The 24,988-nt window shown below is 45.8% G+C and overlaps 1 long non-coding RNA gene across 3 annotated transcripts in view; it reads right to left on the bottom strand.

The window, feature by feature from the left end:
- Positions 1 to 10,389: 10,389 nt before the first annotated feature.
- The window catches only part of LOC140470556 (uncharacterized), a 161,342-nt gene continuing 146,743 nt past the window's right edge, over positions 10,390 to 24,988 (bottom strand). For all 3 annotated transcript variants that reach the window (XR_011956514.1, XR_011956513.1, XR_011956515.1), the window contains exons 3-5: positions 24,601 to 24,737; positions 20,554 to 20,682; positions 10,390 to 10,520 (exon numbers count right to left, since the gene is read on the bottom strand). This is a non-coding gene — a long non-coding RNA (uncharacterized lncRNA). The remainder of the gene's footprint in view (positions 10,521 to 20,553; positions 20,683 to 24,600; positions 24,738 to 24,988) is intronic.

Raw genomic sequence — 24,988 nt, 5'->3', positions numbered from 1 at the left:
ATGGATATATGAATAGCAAGGGTTTGGAGGGAGATAGGCTAGGTACTGGCAGGTGGGACTAGATTGGGTTGGAATATCCTGTCGGCATGGCTGGGTTGGAATGAAGGGTCTGTTTCCATGCTGTATATCTGCATGACTGTAAGATCGGCTGAATGGTCCAATCAAAAATTACCTGTGGTTCAAATCATAATATCCTCCAGGTTCCACAACCCTGTCCCATCCTGCAGGTTCAATGAATCCCGGAACCTCTAACCTTCTGCAAGTCCCACGTCCCTTCCGACATTTGTACCATCCTCCAGGTTCTGCAGCCCTTCATACCTCGGAACATGGCCCAGACTCTCCAACTCCTCCTTCCTCTGCAATGTTCCCCAGAAGAGCACTGGAGGATGGTGGGGGTTACAGAGATATGGAGGGACATCAGGATGGGAGGATATTGCAGACATTAGGAATATAGGGACTTGAGGAGGTTTCACAGTTTATGAGTGTTGTAGGGACCGGAGGAACTTACAAAGATAGGGATAGTTTTAGATTGGAGGATTCTGCAGAAAACCTTTACGTGGTTAAATACAGGATTCTTAGCAGCGTGCAGGAACAAAGGGATCCTGTGTCCCTCAGGTTCCCACCCAAGTTGACAGGCTGTTAAGAAGGCGGATGGTGTGTTGGCTTTCATTAGCAGGGGGATTGAATTTAAGAGGTGTGAGATTTTGCTGCAGCTCTACAGAACCCCAGTTAGACCACACTTCGAATATTTTGAACAGTTCTGTTTGCTTCATTATAGGAAGGATTAAAGACAGTGCAGAGGAGATTTAGCAGGATGCTACCTGGACTGGAGGGCATGCCCATAGAAGGGAGGTTGTGGAAGCTAGGGCTTTTCTGATCACAGCGAAGGAGGAATGAATGGTGACTTGATAGAGGTTTACAAGGGAATGAGAGGCATAGATAGAGAGGATAACTAGAGACTACTTCCCATGGCGAAATGGCTATCACAAGGGGACATAAGTTTAAGGCAATTGGCGGAAGGTTTAGCTCAGATATCAGAGGGATATGGGCCAGGTGCTGGCAGGTAGGACTAGATTGAGTTGGGATATCCTGTCGGCATGGATGGGACTGGTATATTATTTACACAGAGTGTAGTGGGTGCGTGGAATAGACTGCCAGCCATGGTAATAGATTCAGACACATTACAGACATCTAAGCAACTCTTGGATACGCACATCAATGATAGTAAAATGTTCGGTATGTAGGTTCGTTTCATCTTCAGAGTAGGATAAAAGGTCAGCACAATATTGAGGGTGGAAGGACTTGTACTGGAATGGGCTATTCCATGTTCTAAATAGCAAGAGTTATGATGGCAGCAAGAGGTTTCGGGAAGTGGGAGAGGATGCGATCTGAATGAAGTGACACAAATAGGAGGCGTTGCTCAAGTTGTATGAGGTAACAGAGACAGCAATGGTCTGATCTGGAGCAGATGACCAGACTGGGAGAATTGTGGGGACTGGAGGGGCTTTCACAGGGAGGGAGGAGCATAGAGCCACAGGAGGTTACAGAAATGTGGAGAGCTGTCGGGCCTACAGGAGTTCATGGAGATGGGGAGGTTGGGAGGAATGGAGCAGTTTACAGGGATAAGGATGTTGGTAGGATGGGGTGTTTTACACAGACAGGAATGTTTCAGGTGAATGGAGCTGGGTACAGAGATAAAGTGGGTTGTACAGATTGGAAAAACAAATAGACGTATGGAGGGTAGTCATCACTGAAGATGTTTATAGACACAGGAAGGCTTAGGTTCTGCAGGTTATTTAGATAAAGGGGGTGTGGAGTCAGACAGATTCTCCAAGTGATAAAGACAGCAATTTTGGTTGGAGACAGTTTCACAGATTAGGGAGCGTTAGTAACCTCCTCCAGTTTGGTCAGAGTGGGAAGGGTTGGAGGGGAGGGTGATGTTTACACATGGAAGAGCTGGAGAAGATTGTGGAAATGAGTAGATGGATGGAGACACTGGAGGAGCTTACATTGACAGGGTGGGTGCTGGCAATGAAAAGATATCACATAGATAGAGGGTCTGGTAGGAACTGTATTGAAAGAGTCACAGGCATTAGAATGACTTCTGCAGATTGGGAGTATTACAGGGACTGAGAGGATTGTAGGGTCTCCACAGATTGATCGTGTCTTTAAGAATATATAGATACGAAATTCTTAAACCCAATGTATGCAGTCTTCATTTCAAGACCAGAACCTTATTATCCCTCATCAGCCAAGGATCCCTAACCCTGCCAGCTTTTCCCTTTTCCCCAATGGGTCATACTGGTCCTGGATTCTTCAAATCACACTTTGAAAAGCCTCCCATTTGCCAGTTGTTCCTTTTCCTTTAAACGGACTCACCCAATCGATTGGAATCATAATGTGGAGGTGCTGGTGTCGGACTGGGGATGTACTAAGTTAAAAATCACCCGACACTCGGTTCCAGTCCAACCGGTTTATTTGAAAGGACTAGCTTTCAGAACACTGCTTCTTCATCAGGTGGTTGTGGAGCACAATCCTAAGGTACAGAATTTATAGCAACAGGATGGCAGTGTCATAGAACATAATATCAAAAAAATTTAGTTTCAGCCTTTCATCTGTTACAGTGATCACCAGCGCTTCCAAAGCGAGTTGGATTATAACTGGGCGTTGTGCAATTTTAATTTCACAGCATTGACGCTGGCCAGATCCTGCAGAATGGCCCCAAACCTGGCCCTGTTCCAGTATTCCTCTTCAATCTGTGGAGCTGCTGATCTTTTTCCATAACTATGTTAAAACGAAGACAGTTGTGGGCACTGGACCCAAAGTGCTCTCTGAATGACACTTCAGTCACTTGCCCGACCACGTTTTCTGAGGGGAGGTCCAGTGTTGCACCTGCCTGAGTAGAGTAGGGCCCTCTGCATATTGATTTAGGAACCTTCCTTGGACACATGTGAAAAATTGCCCTCCGTCCAGGTCTTTTATACTCTAGGTGGCCCAGTCAATACAGGGAATATTAAAATCTCCAGCCTGCACTCCTCTATTATTCCTATAGTTATCTGCAATCTCTCTATACATCTGCTCCTTTGGTATTTGTTGGGTCTACAACAGTCGACAATACAGTCTCAACAAAGTGACCACCCCCCTTCTTCTTTCTAACTTCTAACTATGTGGAATTTTAAATGAATATATGTTTTAATAATTGGAATTAACAATCCATAAATAAGTATTGATAAAAATCCAAACACAGAGAAAGACAACAGTTCACTCTCATGTGGTCTGCAGGACATCCCCACAGCAAAGTGTTTGCTTCTCAATGACCCTGTGAAATGGGCGAGCCAGCTGCTTCGCTCAAGGGCAGCAAGGGATGGGCAATAAAGGCTAGTCAGACAGAGACATCCACATCCCATACCTGATTTTTTAAAAAATCCATTTAGATCGGTCCCAGCACAGTTCCAGTGGAACAATGTCCTGGCCAATCACGTTGGTAGATTTACGGACAGGGCTTTAACCTGACAGAGAGGATGCAGGGACAGGCTTCAGGTGAAAGGAAGTTTCCAAATACAAAGAGAAAAGGTGAAGCATCAGAGCAGCGTGGGAATGTGACTGAAGACAACAGAAAGGAACAGGATGGGACAAAGTTTAACTAAAACTGTAGATCAGCAAATCCATTTGTGACAGGGAATTGTAGGAACGAGTAAATTATGTTTTTTTTCTTAATGGACAAAGTCTCTGCAACAAGGGAGATGGATTTGTGACACAGAGATAAAAGGGATTTAGACACCAGAGAGATGTGGTTACAGGGCGAACAAAAGGTGGAACGTAAATATTCAATGGTTCACAACCTTGTGCAAATTCAGGCAAAATGGACGATGCTAACAATAATGGGTAAGAAAGGCATTACAGAGAAAGCATTTGGCATCAGATCATGAAGTAGAGTCAGTGTGAATGTAAATTCTGGCTCCTACTTGCCAAGGACACAAGCAGCAGAACAGTTTTCGACCACCCACCAAACAGCATTTCATGGCTCATCACTGCAATAAATAGGAATTCATTGGAATGTTTAATACAGGCATGGGGAACATTTAGTGAAACGTCAATATTCACAAAGTCTGGGACAATCAAACTGACAACAGTGGTATTGGAAGAGGAGTTCAGAGGATTTTTTTCAGTGTTTCTTAGAATAACACATTGTGCAACTGGCGAGGGACGTAACTGTCTCAGAGAGACTGTTGTGTGATAAAACTTAGTAAATGAGTAATGTCACCTGGAGAGATCCTCTGGGAAACTGTGATAAAGTGCAGTTTAAAGAAATATAAAGTTTTAAAGTGAATCACAGAAATGACAAGCTACAACTAGAAACAAAAATAGCCAGTGACATGAGTTTGAGAGGAGAACTGACCAAGATAAACAGGCTAAATAGACTGAAACATGTGCCTGTAAATGAACAGTGGAAAACTTTTGAAGGAACAGTGTAAAATACTCAACAAAAGGACATTCCACTGAAACAGACAAAAACTCAGCAAGAAATCCCCACCGGTCCCTCACTCAGAACAAAATGGATCATATTCGATTATGAGGCTGAGAAGATCACCACAAAGTACTTAAAATCCTGAAGTGAGAGAGAGTTTTAGACGAAGTTTTAAAGGGATTGCAATGGGTCTGCTCGCAGGAGGGGGGCAATGGGAAGGGGAATCATTGTCAAGGTTTATTGACACGATACGAACATGGAGAGGTGAAGGTGCTGGAGGTGGTGAGAGTGGTCGGGGTCTGTTACAGAGAGTGGTCGGGGTCTGAACGGTGTTACAAAGCCAGCACGGATTGCTGCAGCTGGAGGGGTTTGCAGAGGTAGGGAGGGTATATGTATTTTTATTTATTCATTCATGGGATGTGGGTGTCACTGCCTGGACCAGCATTCTTTGACCCCATGCTAATTACCCAGAAATTGTTGGGGCCCTGGTGGATAAATATAATACTTTGCTGGCCACAGGTGAAGTGCTGAATGACTGGAGGATCGCTAATGTGGTTCCGTTGTTCAAAAAGGGCAGCAGGGATAGGCCAGGTAATTACAGAGCAGATAGTCTGACAGCAGGGGGAGGAACATTATTGGAAACTACTGTGAGGATGAATCAACACTTGCAAAGGTAAGGATCAACTCGGTTTAGTCATCACGGATTTGGTAGAGGAAGATACTGTCTGAGGAATTCAGTTCAGTTTTTTTGAAATGATGCTTAAGTATATTGATGAAGGCAGTGCAGATGATGTGGTTTACATGGACTTGAATAAGTCCTTAAACAAGATCCAACATGGAAGGCTGGTCCAAAAGGACTGAGTTCCAAGGCAAGTTGGCAAATTGGATGCAAAATTGGTGGATAGAATATTTTCACCACCGGGTGTACCACAGAGATCTGTGCAGGAACCATTGAACATTAATAACATGGATGTGAAAGCAGAAGGTATCATCAGTCGGTTTGCAGATGACATGAAAGGTGAGGGTGTTGTTCACAGCGAGGAGGATGGTCTCCGTCTGCAGTACAATGTCGATCGGATGATAATCTAAGCAGAGTTTAGTTCTGATTGAAGTGAGGTAATACTCTGTGGGAGGTACGATAAGAGAAGTACAGACATAATAAACGGTAGGTCCTTGCGGAGTACTGAGGAATACAGGGACCTAGGTGGACAAGTCCATATATCCCTGAAGGTGTCAGCACAGGGTGACAGGGCGGGGAAAGGCATCTCAACTGGGAGCGGGAGAGGGACCCATATCCTGGTGGGGTGAATTGCTCGAGATGCTTGAGAGGATATAACCTAGTGTGGCAGGGTGTTGGACCTTAAATAAACGTAAGGTCAGAAAGAAGATTGAGGCTGGTACACGAGTTAAAGACAGCAATTTCAGCAGACAAGGCAGGCAAGAACATAGCAGGGAATGGGGGAAAACTGATCATTAAACAGCATTTATTTCAATACAAGGGGCTAGACAGCTAAGGAAGATGAACTCAGGACATGGATTGGAACATGGGACTGGGATATTATAGTTATTACAGAAACACAGCTGAGGGAGGGGCAGGACTGGCAGTTCATTGCTTCAAGGTAGAGATGCTACAGGAAGGGGAGGCAAGAGAGGACGTGTGGTGGTGGGTTTTGATTGCATTAATCATCACAGCAGTACTTAGGGAGGATATTCCTGTGGGATCGCCCAGTGAAGCTATGTTAGTGGAACAGAGAAATAAGAATGGGTCATTACTTTGATACGATCGGACTGCTGACCCCGAATAATCTGTGGCAGACTGAGGAATAAATATGTCGGGACATCTTAAATAACAAGCATAATAATAGGGCTGTTATGGTATGGCTTTAGAACTTTCCAAACCTAGACTGGGACTGCCAGTGTTCAGCGTTTGCAAGGGAGGAATTTGGTAATTTTGTTCCAGAAAACTGCCAATCAATATGTAAATAGCCTGAAAAGAGAAAGGGGCAAAACCTGACCTCCACTTGGGAATCAAGGTCGGGAAAGGGACTGAGATATTAGTGGGAAAGCATTTTGCCAAAGTGACCACAGTTCTAGTAGTGTGAAAACAGCTTTGGAAAAGGACAGGCCTGGTCCACAAGTGCAAGTTATAAAATGGGGCCCGACCAATCTTGATCGTATTAGCCAGGAACTTTCAAAATGTGATTGCGGAAGGGAATTATTTACAGGAAAAGGGAAGTTTGGCAAGTGAGAATATTTTAAAAGTGAGATAAACTGATCGATCAGCGCCAGCATTTTCCTGTTTGTGTGCAGGTCAATGCTGACAGCATTCGGAAACACTGGCTGGAAATTGAGGGTCTGGTCAAGGAAATGGGGGCAACATGTCAGTATAGCCATCTGGATCAAAGGAATCCCTGAGGATATACAGGGGCTGTTGGAATACACTCTGGGTGGAAAACAGGAATGGAGAAAGGCTAAATGAAATAGCCTCAGCAGAGAAGGAAAGGGTAATCCAAAAGTGATTGTATCAGTGTATTAAGAGTGCATAAGTAACTCAGGACAAAATAGTGTCAATTAAAGATCAATGAGGCAATCGAAGTGTGGAATTGCAGGATATTTGCTAAGATCCTTAACATTTTTTTCACTCCAGAACTTACTGTGGAGAAAGACCGGGGAATTCAGGGAACAACAGTAATACATTCGACCACAATTGGAGTTCTCTGCAATTCCAGTCTCTCTGCTACAGGAAGGATGTTGCGAAACTTGAAAGGGCTCAGAAAAGATTAACAAGATATTGCCCGGGTTGTTGCTGAATAAGCTGGGGTTACTGTCACTGGAGAATCGGAGACAGAGGGATGACCTTACAGAGGTCCCGATATGAACATGAGCGGCATGGATAGGGTAAACATTCAAGGCCTTTTCCCAGAAGTTGGGGGAGTCCAAAAATAGAGGGCATAGGTTTAAGGTTAGAGGTGAATGGTTTCCAGAGGGACTGAAGGGACAGCTTCTTCACACACATGGTGATGGGTGTATGGAATGAGCTGAGAGAGAAAGTAACGGAGACCGATACAATTACAACATTTAAAAGGGTGTAGTAAGGGTGTCGACGTATGTGGGCCAAATGCTGGAAAAGGGAATGGATTTATTTATATCTTCTGGGAAGCCTGGATGAGTTGGGGACCGAAGGGTCTGTTTCTATGCTGTATATCTCTATGACTTAAAAAGAGTGCATGTTATAGAAGAGGTGGTGCTGGAGGTTTTAAAACACAAAGCTGTGGCAAGTCCCAGAACCTGATTAAGTGTATCACAGGACACTGTGGGATGCTAGGGAAGAAATTGTGGAGCCCCTAGCAAAGGTATGTGTACTACTGACAGCCCTGTGTGATGGGCTGGCAGGCTGGAGGGTGGCATCATGGACAGTGAAGGAGGTTTTCTGAGATTACAAAGGCATCTTGATGAAGGGAGTGAATGGGCTGAAAAAAATGGAATTCAATCTGAATAATTACGAGATAATGCATTTTGTAAAACAAACAAGGAGAGAGCTTATACAATTAATGTTAGAGCTTCCGTTAATGTTTTAGAGCAGAGGGTCCTCCAGGTTCAGGTACATAATCCTTGAAGCTTACATCACAGGATGGATAAGACAGTGTTTGGCATGCCTGACTATGGCTCAGTCCATTGACTGGAGGATTTGGGACGTCATATTGAGATTGTACAGACATTTGTGAGGCCTGTTCTGCAATACTCTGTCCAGTTCTGGTCGCCCAGTTAACAGGGAGGATATTATTAAGCTGCAGGGCATTCAGAAGAGATTTCCCAGGATATTGATTGAGATTTGATTACTTTACAGTGCAGAAACAGGCCCTTCGGCCCAACAAGTCCACACCGACCCGCCGAAGCGCAACCCACCCATACCCCCACATTTACCCCTTACCTAACACTACGACAATTTAGCATGGCCTATTCACCTGACTTGCACGTCTTTGGACTGTGGAAACCCACGCTGACACGGGGAGAATGTGCAAACTCCACACAGTTAGTCGCCAGAGGCGGGAATTGAACCTGGGACTCTGGCGCTGTGAGGCAGCATTGCTAACCACTGTGCCACTGTGCCACCGTGCCGTCCACTACCATGCTGGGTATGGAAGGCTTGAGTTCTGAAAAATGGCTGGATAGGCTGAGTCTTTTTTCACTGGAGCCTGGAGGTTGAGACATGATGCTATAAAGGTTTATGAAAAAAAATGATTTATAGATCAATTTTATGGTAGTTGCCTTTTCCTCAGGATGGGGGAGTCTCAAGAGGAGGGGCCACATTTTTAAGGTTAGAGGAGAGAGATGTTCAAAAAAAGATATGGGGCAATTTGCTACACAGAGGGTGGTTTGAGTGTGGAATGGACTTCCTGAGAAAGGGGTTGATGTGGGTACAATTACAACATTTAAAAGATATTTGGATAAACAGGTGAATAGGGAAGGGTTGGAGTGATATGGACCAGCAACAGGCAGCTGGGAAGAGTTTAGTTTTAGATTATGGTGGGTATCACCTGAAGGGACAGTTTCCATCCTGTATGGCTCTATGACAAGAATATGGTTTTATTCCATTATTGAAGAAAGGATCAGGGCTGGGCCCACTGATGTGCATCATCTACATAAACAATTTGGGTGAAAATATCGGAGTGATTGTGCGAAAGTCTGTTGATGATCAAATGAATGGTGTCGTGGGCAGTGAATACGGTTATCAAAGGGGATCTTGACCAACTGGGCCAGTGGACCAAGGAATGAAAGATGGAGTTTAATTCAGGTGTTGGATTTTGTTAAGACAAACCAGGGAGGACTAACACAGTTAATGGAAGGGCTCTGGGCAGGGTTGTTGAACAGAGAGAGAGAGAGACCAGGGGGTGCAAGTTACATTGTTCCTCGGAAGTGGCATCACAGGTGGACAGGTTGGGGAAAGTGGCATTTGGCACATTTGCCATCATTGGCCAACACTTTGTTCCATACGTTGGAGATATTTGTAACATTGCCCTAAATATTTCCATTGGGCAGAGGAGGGCACGGGGTGACCCTAAGAATGGTGAATAACCAAAGGTAGGTGAGTCCAAACCTAGAGGGTATAAACAGGAGGTGAGAGAGAGAAAGGATTTAAAGAGGAAGCTGAGGGGGATCATTATCCACAGAGGATGGTGCATAGACGGAACAGACTGCCTCAGGCACATGGGAGAAAAAAGAACAATTACAGCATGGAAAAGACATTTGGGCAGGTACATGGAGAGGAGAAGGTTTGAAGAGATAAGGGCCAAATGCAGGCAAATGAGACTCATTCAGTTTTGGTAATATGGGCAGCATTGAGGAATTGGACCACAGGTTCTGTTTCCGTGCTGTATTACTCTGTATCCAGTTAAAGAGGATTAGTGTACCAAAATAAGGCATGTTGTAGACACTGAAACAGGTTACAGCGATAGAGATGGTAGTCTGGAATGCAGTACGTCTCAAGTACATAGAGCGACTATCGGGAATGGAGCAGGTTACAGGGACAACGACTGTTATGGGAGTTAAAAATTACTGAAGGCACTGGTGCATAAGCCATGCCATAGATACAGTGTTGCAGAGTAGTGAGTGTTAGTACAGTGTTGGAGGGAGAATACAGAACAGAAAGATCCCAGGTAGCGTTCCCAACCTCTCGTCGGAAGCCGGCTTTAATGTCTGTTGTCCTGATGCTCACTAAGACAGTGCAGGCCTGGATTAATAACTCTGAACTCCCGATGCTTTCTCAGTGCAACATAAGTTAAAGTAGATGTGGTGATTGAGCATGGGGTGTGTCCATACTGTGTTCCCCATCCAGCACTTATCTATATCATGTCTTGTCAGCGATGTTTGGAGCCCTCTCATTGCTCTCTGCTCTGTACACTATGAGTGATCTTACCTCACTCCAGGATTTATTGAAGGCTCCAGATCTCCCTTCCCTTTGTCTCTCTGGCTGACCAACCATCTTCAATGAGGTGATGGATGAGACACACAGCAGTTGGGAAGTCTATTGAGTAAGCAACTTCCTGAGTACCTACAGGAGACAGGGAAATAGACAGAATGGGAAATTAGACTGATGCAGTGACGAGTACACAAGGAGAATGGAAATGAGCCCCACAGATATCTGGAAAATCCCAAACTCCATCCCTGGCCTGCACTGTTGCGTCTCTCTGGAGTGGAGAATTCTGTTGGCCCAGGATCTGGAGTAGCTGCAAGAGTGAGAGACACTGACAGAGGCAGCAATTAGACCCACACAGTGAGGGATACCACATGGAGAGAGACAGTGATATCACCGGAGTGCTGGAAGACTTCAGGATCACACTATCATGTTGGAAGAACGGGTTTAGCTTCATGTGTCAGTGCTCAGGGATGAGCAACCACTGAGCAGGTGAAGTGATGGCCTAATAACATTATTGTTAGCGCATTTGTCCAAAACCTCAGTTAGTGCTCAGGGGAGGCAGTTTTGAATCTCCTCATAAGATATGGTGGAATTTAAAATCAATAATTTTAAAAATATCAATTAACAATCCATAAACAAATATGAAACCATTGTTGATGTACAAAAAACACAATCCCTTAGATTCCCTACAGTGTGGAAACAGCCTTTCGACCCAAGAGTAACCCACTCAGACCCATCACCCTCGACCTAATACACCTAACATTAGGGGCAATGTAGCATGGCCAATTCGCCCGACCTGCGCATCTTGGGACCGTGGAAGCAAACCGGAGCATCCGGAGGCAATTCACGCAGACATGCGGAGAAGGTGCAAACTCCACAAAGTCGCCCGGGGCTGGAATTGAACCTGGGACGCTGGTGCGGTGAGGCAGAAGCGCTAATCACTGAGCCACCGTGCCGCGCACTTGCCCTTTCGACAACGAAATCTGATCATCCTCACTTGGTCTGCACTACATACCCACAGCAAAGTGTTTGCCTCTCAATTGCCTTTTGAAATGGCCGAGCAAGCTATTCAGCTCATGGGCAGCTAGGGATAGGCAATGAAGGCTGGTTAGCCAGAGACACCCACATCCCCTACCTGATTTATAAAAAAATCCATTAGGATGGTCCTACTGGAACTGTGCTCGGGCCTGTGACCTAACCAATCATGTCTATACGTTTATGGATAGGGCTTTAAACTGACAGAGAGGATGCTGGGACAGGGTCCAGGTGAAAGGAGCTTTCCAAATACAAAGAGAAAAGGTGTAGTAATGGAGCAACATGAGAATGTGGCTGAAGGCAATCAGAAAGGAACAGGATGGGACAGAGTTTAACTAAAACTGTACATCAGTGAATAGGTTTGTGACAGGAAATTGTGGGAAAGAGGAAATTATGATTTTTTTTGAATGGACGAAGTCTTATCAATAAGGTAGATGGATTTCTGACACTGAGATAAAAAAAGATTTAGACACCAGAGAGACGTGGTTACAGGGCGAACAAAAGGTGGGCATAAATATTCAATGGATCACAACCTTGCAGAAACTGAGGCAAACTGAGGCTAACAATAATGGGTAAGAAAGGCATCACAGAGAAAGCATTTGGTCTCAGATCATGAAGTAGAGTCAGTCTGAATGTAAATTCTGGCTACTACTTTCCAAGGACACAAGCAGCAGAACAGTTTTAATTCACCGAACAGCATTCCATTGCTCATCACTGCATTACACAGGAACTCATTGGAATTTTTAAACAAACACATTGTGATAATTTTCGGCAACTTCAATATTCACAATATCTGGGACTGTCACACTGACAACAGTGATATTGGAAGAGGACTTCAGAGAACTTTCAGTGTTGCTTTGAATAAATTGTGCAACTGGCGAGGGACATAACTATCTCAGAGCGACCATTGTGTGATGAAACTGAGTGAATGAGTCATGTCACCTGGAGAGATCCTCTGGGATATTGTGAGAAAGTGCAGTTTAAAGAAATATAAAGTTTTAAAGTGAATCACAGAAAGGACAAGCTACAACTAGAAACAAAAATAACCAATAACATGAGTTTGAGAGGGGAACTGACCAAGGTAAACAGGCTATACAGACTGAAATATGTGCCTGTCAATGAACAGTGGAAAACATTTGAAGGAGCAGTGTAAAACATCAACAAAAGGACATTCCATTGAAACAGCCAAATCCTCAGCAAGAAATCCCCATCGATCCCTCACTCAAGTAAAAAGGATCATATTAGATTATCGGGCTTAGAGGATCACCAAAAAGTACTTAAAATCCTGAAGTGAGACAATGTTTTAGGAGTAAGTTTTAAAGGGATTGCAAAGGGTCTGCTCACAGGAGGAGGTCAGATGGAAGAGGGAATAATTGTCAAGGTTTTATGTCACAAAAGGAACCGGAAGAGCTGAAGGTGCTGGAGGTGGTGAGAGTGTTACAGAGAGGGGTCAGGGACTGAACGGTGTTACAAAGCAGGTATGGATTGCTGTCGCTGGAGCTGTTTGCAGAGGTAGGGAGGGACATAGGTATTTTTTTTATTCATTCATGGGATGAGGGTGTCACTGCTAATTACCCTGAGTATAGTACAGAGTCTACCATATTGCTGTGGGTCTGGTGTCACGTCCAGGACAGACCAGGTTAGAATGTCAGATGTTCTTCTCTCAAGGACGTAAGTGAACCAGATGAGTACTTCCTAGTGTTTAACAATGCTTTTATGGTGGCCTCACCAATGTCCTGTACAGCTACAACATGACGTCCCAACTTTTACTCTCAATGCTCTGCCCAATGAAGGTAACCATCCCAAACACCTGCTTCATCAACCTGTCTGCCGGTGACACCACTTTCAAAGAACTGTCTACCTGCATGCCTGGGTCTCTGTCTGACAACACTACACAGGGCCCAAACATTAACTGTACAAGTCCCACCCTGGTTTGTTTCTCTAAAATGGAACACCTCACCTTTATCTAATTAAACTCCATCTGCTATTCTTCAGCCCACTATCTCAGCAGTACTGTCCATCCTGTTGTATCACAGATACCCTTCTTCACTGTCCACTTTGCCACATATTTCAGTTTCAACCAAGAAGCTTACTTCCCACAAAACCAATATTCCCATCCAAACCATTTATCAAAATGACAAACAACAGGGGACCCACTCCACCGCTGGTCACATGTCTCCAGTCAGAAAGGCAACATGTCTCCCACCACCCTCTGTCTCCTACCATCCAGCCCAATTTTGTATCCAGTTGACTAGCTCCTCCTGAATGCCATATCCTTCTACATTGATCTGAACATATTACCCAGTTTACCATACGGATCGTAGAACACAGAACAGTACAGCACAAGACCATTCGGCGACGATGGCATGCACATCTTTTACCCGACTGTCAGATCAAACTAACCGACATATCCTTCATTTTGCTATCATCCATGTGCCTATCCAAGAGTCTGTTAAAATGTCCCGTTCCACCCACCTATCATTCTCTGTGTAAAGGACCTACATCTGAATTCTCCCCTTACCCAACCTCCAATCACCCTCAAATTATGCCCCTGGTACCATGTATGCCATGGAACAAAGAGGTCTCTCACTACTCAATCTATCTGTGCCTCACACCATCTTGTTCACCTCTTCCAAGTCACAGCGCACTCTTCTTCACTCCAATGAGAAAAGCCTTAGTTTCCTCAACCTTTCTTCATAAGACATGTTCTCCAGTCCAGGCAGAATCCTGGTAAATCTCCTCTTTACCCTCTCTAAAGCTTCCATATCCTTCCTGAAATGAAGGGACGAAATCTGAACACAATATTCCAAATGGATCTAAACAGGGCTGTATAGAGCTGTAGCATAACCTCACGCTTTAAAACTCAATTCCGCAGCTAACGAAAGCGAATACAACATATTCCTTCTATCCAACATTATCAGCTTGGGTGGAAAATTAAAAAAGTCTCAGGTCATGAAATCCAAGATCCATCTGTTCCTCCACACTATCCAGTATTCTGCCTTTATCCCTGTATTCTGCATTCAAGTCTCACCTTCCAAAATGAATCACTTCACACTTTTCCTGATTTAACTCCATCTACCACTTCTCAGCCCAGCTCTACATCCAGTCAATGTCCCGTTGCAACCTACAACAGATCTCCACACTCTTCACTACTCCACCAACCTTCGTGTCATTGGCAAACTTACTAACCCACTCTTCCACTCACACATCCAAGTCATTCATAAAATCACAACGAGCAGAAGTCCTGTAACCTCTCCCTGCAGAAACCCACTGGTCACTGAGCTCCAGGCTGAATGATTTCCATCTGTCATCACCCTCTATCTTCTATGGGCCAGGAATTCTATATCCAGACAGGCAGGTTTCCCTGTATCCCATGCTCTGTACTTTCTCAATGAGCCATAAATGTGTTTTGTCACATTCTCAAAGGATTCAATAAGATTTGTGAGTCATGACCTGTCCCTTACAAAGCCATGCTGACTTCCTCTAATCAAACTATGGTTTTCCAAGGAATCACAAATCCTGTCTCTCAGAGTCCTCTCCAATAATCTGCACATCACAGACAGAAGACTGACAGGTCTGTGATTCCCAGGATTATCTCTATTCCCTTTCTTGAACAACACATGGCTGATTCACCAAACCTGCACATCTTTGGGCTGTGGGTGGAAACCTAAGCACCTATTGGAAACTCACACAGACATGGAGAGAAGTGCAAACTCCACACAGACAATTGCCTGGGGCTGGAATCAAAATCACGTCCCTGGTGCTGTGAGGCAGCAGTGCTAACCACTGAGCCACCGTGCTGCCCCATGTAACTCTCTAGAGCCCTGCTTCTGATTCTTGATTCCTCAACCTTAGGTTAGCTTCCTTCTTCCTCTTGACTAGATGTTCTACATCCCTTGGAACCTTGTCAAATGCTTTACTAAATCTCATGTAGACAACGGTGACTGCTCTGCCTTCGTCTATCTCTTGGCCAACTCCTCGAAGAATCAATCCAGTTTGTGAAACACGGTTTCCCACTCACAAAGCAATGCTGACTATCTCTAATCAGCCCTTGCCTTTCCAAATATATGTAGCTCCTTTCTCTCAGAATCTCCTCCAACAACTTCCCCAACACTGGGCTCACGGGACTGTAATTTCCTTGCTTTTCCCTGCAACCCTTAAGTGATGGAATAACATTAGCCACCTTCCAGTCTTCCGGTAACTCATTGTGTCTGTGGATAATATAAATATCTCTGTTAGGGACACCGCAACCTCTTCCCTAGCTTCCCACAATATTCTAGGATAGACATAATGAGCTACTGAGGATTGATCGACCTTTGTTTGTTTTAAGACTCCAACACTTTCTCTTCTCTGGTGAGGATTCTTTCCAAGACATCACTATTTATTTCCCCAGGTTCCCGAGCTTCCATGTCTTTCTCCACAGTAACTTCTGACAACACTATCTTGTCCAATATCTCACCCACCTTCTGATAGTTAAGGTGCCCTATTCTCTACCAAGTTACTCCTTAGCCCTTATTGAAACTTGTGTAAAGGCTTCTGATAATTCAAATACACCGTATCCCCGGTACAGCCACTCCTTCACCCTTATCTACTCTGCCATTTATACTCACACCAATAAAAATACAATCCAACAGGCTCAAAAACACATTGTCTTTTTATTAAATGTGTTTCTAAGGGTCCAGTTATTGTATATTGACATATCATTTCAAACATATTTCAGCTCCTGACCTACTGTCAGGCTGACACTGTTTGGTTTCAGACTGGCAGCAGAAAGGGTTATGGGAGTTCTTGTTTCTCAGTCTGAAAAAAGGAGATTACAGGTTCAACAGGTAATAGAGGCTTTGGAATTAAGGAGGGAATGATGTGGGGACTGTATGAGATTATGGACACAGAGAGTGCAGTGGTGACTGAAGGACGTTATGGAGATAGAGAGTGCTGTGGGGCCTGAAAGGGGCCAAAGAGATCTGCAGGGCTGTTGGGTCTGAAGGAGGTAGCACAGATCAGGAGGATCATGGGGATTGAAGGAGGTTACTCTGAACGGGAGGGTCATTGGGTCAGGATGAGATTATGGAGATAGGGAGGGTCGTGAGGCCTTTTGGAGTTTATGGAGTTAGGGAGGTTTGTGGGGAATGATTCAGGTTACATGGATAGGGAGACTCGTGGGGACTGAAGGAGTTTATGGAGACAGGGAGGGCTGTGGGGACTGAAGGAGGTTATATAGATAGTAAGTTTATAGAGATGCACAGTGACTACTGGCATTTAGTGATGCAGCGGGCTGTAGTTACTGGGACGGGGGGGGGGGGGCTGTCTTACAGTGATAGGGAGGGTTGTGGAAGATGGAACAGCTTGACAGATACAGGGTGGGTTTTAGGAATGGGAGGACTTTCCAGGGATTTTGAGGAATGCAGGGATGGGACGTGGTAACAATCACAGGGAAGATTTTGGGAACTTGTTCTGAGATGGGGACAACTGAGAACAGAAGTGAGCCAAACAGTAAGGACAGGCAGGGACAAGGTAGGATTAATAAATTAAACTGCATTTATTTCAATGCAAGGGGCCTAACAGGGAAGGCAGCTTAACTCAGGGCATGGTTAGGAACATGGGACTGGGATCGCATTGCAATTACAGAAACATGGCTCAGGGATGGGAAAGACTGGCAGCTTAATGTTCCAGGATACAAATGTTACAGGAAGGATAGAAAGGGAGGCAAGAGAGGAGGGGGAGTGGTATTTTTGATTAGGGATAGCATTACAGCTGAGCTGAGGGAGGATATTCCCAGAAATACATCCAGGGAAGTTATTTGGGTGGAACTGAGAAATAAAAAGGGATGATCACCTTATTAGGATTGTATTACAGACCCTCCAACAGTCAAAGGGAAATTGCCAAACAAACTTCTAAGGAGATCTCAGCTATCTGTAAGAATAATAGGGTAGGTATGGGAGGGGATTTTAACTTTCCAAACATCGGCTGGGACTGCCATAGTGTTAAAAGTTTAGATGGAGAGGATTTTTTTTAAGTGTGTAGAAGATAATTTTCTGATTCAGTATATGGATGTACCTACTAGAAAAGGTGCAAAACTTGACCTACTCTTGGCAAATAAGGCAGGGCAGGTGACTGAGGGGTCAGTGGGTGAGCACGTTGGGGCCAGCGACCATAATTCTATTTGTTTTAAAATAGTGATGGAAAAGGATAGACCAGATCTAAAAGTTGATGTTCTAAATTGGAGAAAGGCCCATTTTGATGGTATGAAGCAAGAACTTTTGAAAGCCGATTGGCGGCAGATGTTCGAAGGTAAAGGGACGGCTGGAGAATGGGAAGCCTTCAGAAATAAGATAACAAGAGTCCAGAGAAAGTATATTCCTGTCAGGGTGAAAGGGAAGACTGGTAAGTAGAGAGAATCCTGGATGACTAAAGAAATTGAGTGTTTGGTTCAGAAAAAGAAGGAAGCATATGTCAGGTATAGATAGGATAGATCAAGTGAATCCTTAGAAGAGTATAAAGGAAGTAGGAGTATACTTAAGAGGGAAATCAGGAGGGCAAATGCGGACATGAGATAGGTCTGACAAATAGAATTAAGGAGAATGCAAAGGGTTTTTAAAAAATATATTAAGAAAAAAAGGGTAACTAGGGAGAGAATAGGGCCGCACAAAGATTAGCAAGGCGGCCTTTTTGTGCAGCCACAGAAAATGGGGGAGATACTAAATGAATATTTTGCATCAGTATTTATTGTGGAAAAGCATATGGAAGATATAGACTGTAGAGAAAGAGATGGTGACATCTTGCAAAACGTCCAGATTACAGAGGAGGAAGTGCTGGATGTCTTGAAATGGTTAAAGGTGAACAAATCCCCAGGAACTGATCAGGTGGACCCGAGAACTCTGTGGGAAGCTAGAGAAGTGATTGCTGGGCCTCTTGCTAAGATATTTGTATCATCAATAGTCACAGGTGAGGTGCCAGAAGACTGGAGGTTGGCAAAAGTGGTGCCACTGTTTAAGAAGGGTGGTAAAGACAAGCCAGGGAACGACAGACCAGTGAGCCTGACCTCGGCGGTGGGCAAGTTGTTGGAGGGAATCCTGAGGGACAGGATATACATGTATTTGGAAAGGCAAGGACTGATTAGGGGTAGTCAACAAGGCTTTGTGTGTGGGAAATCATGTCTCATAAACTTGATTGAGTTTTTAGAAGAAGTAAAAAAAAGATTGAGGAGGGCAGAGTGATAGATGTAATCTATATGGACTTCAGTAAGGCGTTCCACAAGGTTCCCCATGGGAGACTGATTAGCAAGGTTAGAACTCATGGAATACAGGGAGATCTAGCCATTTGGATACAGAACTGGCTCAAAGGTAAAAGACAGAGGGTGGTGGTGGAGGGTTGTTTTTCAGACTGGAGGCATGTGACCAGTGGAGTGCCACAAGGATCGTTGCTGGGTCCTCTACTTTTTGTCATTTACATAAATGATTCGGATGTAAGCAGAAGAGGTACAGTTAGTAAGTTTGCAGATGACACCAAAATTGGAGGACAGCGAAGAATGTTACCTCAGATTACAACAGGATCTGAACCAGCTGAGCCAATGGGCTGAGAGCTCGCAGATGGAGTTAAGTTCAGATAAATGCGAGGTGCTGCATTTTAGGAAAGCAAATCTTAGCAGGACTTATACACTTAATGGTAAGTTCCTCGGGTGTGTGGCTGAACAAAGATACCTTGGAGTGTGGGTTCATAGTTCCTTGAATGAGGAGTCACAGGTAGTCAGGATAGTGAAGGCGGCATTTGGTATGCTTTCCTTTATTGGTCAGAGTGTTGAGTGCAGGAGTTGGGAGGTCATGTTGCGCTGAACAGGACATTGATTCGGCCACTGTTGGAATATTGCATGCAATTTTGGTAGACTTCCTATCGGAAAGGTTTGTAAAACTTGAAATGGTTCAGAAAAGATTTACAAGGATGTTGCCAGGGTTTGAGGATATGAGCTACAGGGAGAGGCTGAACAGGCTGGGGCTATTTTCACTGGAGCGTCGGAGGCTGAGGGGTGACCTTACAGAGGTTTACAAAATTATGAGGGGTATGGATAGGATAAATAGACAAAGTCTTTTCCCTTGGGGTCAGGGAGTCCAGAAATAGAGGGCATAGGTTTATGTTGAGAGGGGAAAGATATAAAAGAGACCCAAGGGGCAACTTTTACACAGAGGGTGGTTCCTGTATGGAATGAGCTGCCAGAGGATGTGGAGGAGGCTAGTACAATTACAGCATTTAAGAGGCATTTGGATGGGTATATGAATAGGAAGGATTTGAAGGGATTTGGGCCAGGCGCTGGCAGGTGGGACGAGACTGAATTTGGACATCTGGTCGGCATGGACGGGTTGGACCGAAGGGCGAGTTTCCAAATTGTACATCTTTATGACTCTATCATTCATAGAGGTTTTAGAAATAAACTGTGTGGTCACGTCTGGAGGAGGTTAAAGGTATAAAGGTTTTTACCGAAGGAAATTCCATCAATCGGGACCAGCAGAGTTTACAGAGACTAAGTGCGTTTTAGAGACAGGAAGAGTTCATAGTCATCATTAGAAATGCAGAAACTAATTTATGAGAGAAGCAGGGTCACTCTGCTTTGTGCCCAGACACAAGGAGGAGTCTAACGGCTGGAGGAGGTTACTAAGGTACAGAGCTTTTTTGTTGTCGTGACGGGAATGTTACAGAGATCATGAAGGTAGTAGGAGTTCAAAGAAGTCACAAAGACAGGGAGGTTTTTCAGGTCTGGAAAGGACTACACTGACCAGGATGGCTTAAGGAACTGAAGAGTTGTTTTTCTTCAGTTAAGGAGAGATGTGACAGAACCCGGCACTAAAGGCAAAGGCAAAAACTTGGAGAGTTGTACTGGTCGGAGGAGCTTACAGGGATAGGCAGGATTGTTGGGGCTGATAGAGATAGGGGAAGTGGTATTTATGAAACAGACAGTGGAGAAACTGACAGACATAGGGAGGGTTCTGTGGAACAGTTGAATTTACAGACAAGATGGTGATAATGAAGCCTGAGAATTTTCTCATGTTCCTTGCCCAGCATTGTTCCTACATCATGCCCTCAGGGTCTGAATTAAAGCCCATGAACTCCTCCCTGTGCTGTTTACTGTGAGTGATCTTACCGGCTGCAGGATTTACTGAAGGCTCCAGATTTCACTCTCCATCTCTCTCTGGCTGAGCAACTGTCTTCAATGTGGTGATGTACGAGACAGGAATTGGGAATTTTGCTGAGTCAGGGACATCAGGAATACCTACAGGAGACAGAATGGTAAATTACACTGCTGCAATGAAGGGTACACATGGAGAATGGCACTGAGTCCCACAGAGATCTGGAAATTCCCAGTCTCCATCCATGGCCTGTGCAGTTGCTTCCCTCTGGAGTGGAGAATGCTGTTGGCTCAGGATCTGGAGGAGCTGCAAGAGTGAGAGACACTGACAGAGGCAGCAATTAGACCCTCACAGTGAGGGATAACACATGGAGAGAGACAGTGATATCAACAGAGTGCAGGAATGTATCAGGATCACACAATGGTATCATCAGAAGTAGTTCTGACCAGTGAGCACTGCTACCAGTACTCAGGGAGGACTGAGCTATTTTATTGAGATAGGCTCCTCAGGTGCCAGGATTATGCAGTGTGATATAAATGGACACAGATGAGGAGGGGGACAGGTCTGAGGTGAATGGAAATTCCCAAGTCCAAAGAGAAAGGTTGAAATATTGGAACACCATGGAGATATGAATGAAGACCAAAAGAAACAGTAAGGGACTGAGTTTAATTAAAAATGACATTGTCAAACAGATTTGTGACAGGAAATTATTGGTTAAAATAAAGTAAATGCCATTTCCGCCCCTCACAATTCCTCATACACCACAAGTGACATCACTTCCACCCCTCACATCATCGCTGATGTCACACACACAGTGACTTCTACGCCCCCCGATCCCCCCCCCCCCCCCCCCCCCCCCCCCCCCCCCACTGCCGTGTTTGCCACCACTTCCGTCCCCACCAACGCCACTCACCTGCATTCTGCTGACACCACCCCCAGGTCCCACCGTCACCATCCCTGCCCCCAGAACCCTGAGGGGAACCCCACCCCTGCTCATGACTCCACCCCCATTCCCCCTAACACCACACCCACTCCAGTTACAGGCTCAGTTCCCTCCCCCAGCTCCACACCTACGCCTGGTCCCAGCTCCCAGTCCTGCCGAGTTTTCACCATCCCCCGGACCTCCCCCTCACAGAGGATGAATGATCAGTCCTCAGCAAAGGCCTCACCTTTATCCCCCTCCATCCACACATCAATGAATTTAATACACGCCGTGACATCGAACACTTCTTCCACCACCTCCACCTCAGAGCTTACTTTTACAATGAAGATTCCCGCCTATTTTCTGAGGACCCCTTTGCCGCCTCCAATACACTCCATCCACCTGGACACCCCGCGCTGGCCTATTACCTGCCTTCGATTTCTTCATTTCCAACTTCCTCCGAGACATTAACTGCCTCAACCTATCTCCCCCCTCCCCCACTCCAAACTCTCACCCTCACAACGTACAGCCGTCCACTTCCTCTGCTCCAATACCAACCTCACCATCAAACCAGCAGATAAAGGGGGTGCACTGGTAGTCTGGTGCACTGACCTCTACACCGCTGAAGCCATGATGCCAACTCAAAGACACCTCCTCCTACCACCCCCTCTACCATGACCCACCTCCCATCACCAAACCGTCATCTCCCAGAGCATACAGAACCTCATCACCTCAGGAGGAGATCTCCCACCCACAGCTTCCACCCTCATTGTCCGGGATCCCCCACTGTCCGGTTCTACAAGTCTAACCACCCCAACTGCCCTATTGTCTCAGCATGCTCCTACCTCACCGAACTCATGTCTCCCTACCTTGACATTGTCCTGTCCCCCCTAGTCCAGGAACTACACACATTCGTTTGAGACACCACTCACACCCTACCCCTCCTCTAAGACTTCCATTTCCCTGGCCCACCAACGCCTCACCTTCACCATGAATATCCAATCCCTCTACACCTCCATCCACCATGACCAGGACCTCGAAGCCCTCTGTTTCTTCATCTCCCGACGTCCACAACAGTACCATTCCACCGAGACTCTCATTCGGTTGGCTGAACTTGTCCTCACCCTTAACAATTTTTCCTTTGAATCCTCCCACTTCCTCCAGACCAAAGGGGTAGCCATTAGCACCCGTATGGGCCCCAGCTCTGCCTGTCTCTTTGTTGGCTACGGAGAACAGTCCATCTTCTGTAATTACACCGGCACCACTCCCCACCTCTTCCTCCGCTACATTGATGACTGCATTGGCGCCACCTCGTGCTCCCGTGAGGAGTTTGAGCAATTCATCAACTTCACCAACATATTCCACCCTGACCTTAAATTTACCTGGACCATCTCTGACACCTCCCTTCCCTTCCTGGACCTCTCCATCCCCATTAATGACGACCGACTTGACACTGACATTTTTTACAAACCCACTGACTCCCATAGCTACCTGGATTACACCTCTTCCCACCCTATCTCCTGCAAAAATGCCATCCCGTATTCCCAACTCCTCCACCTTTGCCGTATCTGCTCCCAGGAGGATCAGTTCCACCACAGAACACACCAGGTGGCCTCCTTCTTTAGAGACTGCAATTTTCCTTCCCACGTGGTTAAAGATGCCCTCCAACGCATCTCGTCCACATCCCGCACCTCCGCCCTCAGACCCCACCCCTCCAACCATAACAAGGACAGAACGCCCCTGGTGCTCACCTTCCACCCTACCAACCTTCGCATCAACCAAATTATCCGCTGCCATTTCCTCCACCTCCAAACGGACCCCACCACCAGGGATATATTTCCCTCCACACCCCTCTCCACTATCCGCAAAGACCATTCCCTCCGTGACTACCTAGTCAGTTCCATGCCCCCCGAAAAACCCACCCTCCCATCCTGGCACCTTCTCCTGCCACCGCAGGAATTGCAAAACCTGCGCCCACACCTCTCCCCTCACCACCATCCAAGGCCCCAAAGGAGCCTTCCACATCCAAAGTTTTACCTGCACATCCACCAATATCATTTATTGTATCCGTTGCTCCCGATGCGGTCTCCTCTACATTGGGGAGATTGGACACCTCCTAGCAGAGCACTTTAGGGAATATCTCGGGTACACCCGCACCAATCAACCCCACCGCCCTGTGACCCAACATTTCAACGTCCCCTCCCACTCTGCCGAGGACATGCAGGTCCTGGGCCTCCTTCACCGCCACTTCCTCACCACCCGATGCCTGGAGGAAGAACGCCTCACCTTCCGCCTCGGAACACTTCAACCCCAGGGCATCAATGTGGACTTCACCAGTTTCCTCATTTCCCCTTCCCCCATCTCACCCCACCTCCAGCCTTCCAGCTCAGCCCCGCCCTCATGACCTGTCCCAATGGCCTATCTCCCTTCCCACCGATCCACTCCACCCTCCTCTCTGACCTATCACCCCCATCCCCACCCCCATTCACCCATTGTACTCTTTGCTACCTTCCCCCATCCTCCACTCTGACCTATCACCCCCATCCCCACCCCCATTCACCTATTGGACTCTATGCTACTTTCTCCCCATCCCCACCCACCTCTCATTTATCTCCCCACTCTGCAGGCTCCCTGCCTCTGTTCCTGATGAAGGGCTTTTGCCCGAAATGTCGATTTTCCTGCTCCTCAGATGCTGCCTGACCTGCTGTGCTTTTCCAGCACCACTGTAATCTAGACTCTGGTTTCCAGCATCTGCAGTCCTTGTTTTTACCTTATTGGAGGAGAAAGGCATATTGTAGACACTGAACCAAGTTACAGGGATAGGGATGGTAGTCTGGAATGCAGTACATTTCAAATATGTGGAGGGACTATCGGGAAGGGAGGAGGTTACAGCGATAGGATCTGTTATAGGAATTAAAAATTATTGATGACACTGGACCACAAGACATGCCGTAGATAGACTGTTGCAGAGTAGTGAGTTTTAATATAACAGAACTTACATTGGGGTGGTGATTGAGCCTGGGGTGTGTGTGTGTGTGTACTGTGCTCCCCTCCAGCACTGTATCTGTGTCATGTTGTGTTAACAGATGTTTGGAGCCCTCTCATTGCTCTTTGCTCTGTGCACTGTGGGTGACCTTACCTCACTACAGGATTTATTGAAGGCTCCAGATCTCCTTTCCCTTTGTCTCTCTCTGGCAGACCAACTGCGTTCAATGTGATGATGCACGATCCACCCCGCAGCTGTGAAGACTATTGAGTCAGGACTTTCCTGAGTATCTACAGGAGACAGAGAAATAGACAGAATGGGAAATTAAACAGATGCAGTGAGGGTTACACATGGAGAATGGCACTGAGTTCCACAGAGATCTGGAAAATGGAGCGATATTAAGTGATAGTCCCAGATTGCTGGAAGATGTCAGGATCACACAATTGTGTGGGAAGAATGGGTTTAGCTTCATGATGCCCTGGTATCAGTGCTCAGGGATGAGCACCCAGTGAGCAGGTGAAGTTATGGCCTAGTGGTATTA

Source organism: Chiloscyllium punctatum, chromosome 52 (genome assembly GCF_047496795.1).
Source record: "Chiloscyllium punctatum isolate Juve2018m chromosome 52, sChiPun1.3, whole genome shotgun sequence".
Taxonomy (NCBI): Eukaryota; Metazoa; Chordata; class Chondrichthyes; order Orectolobiformes; family Hemiscylliidae; genus Chiloscyllium; species Chiloscyllium punctatum.
The sequence above is the reverse complement of the archived record's forward strand: the minus strand, read 5'-3'. Positions and strand labels throughout refer to the sequence as shown.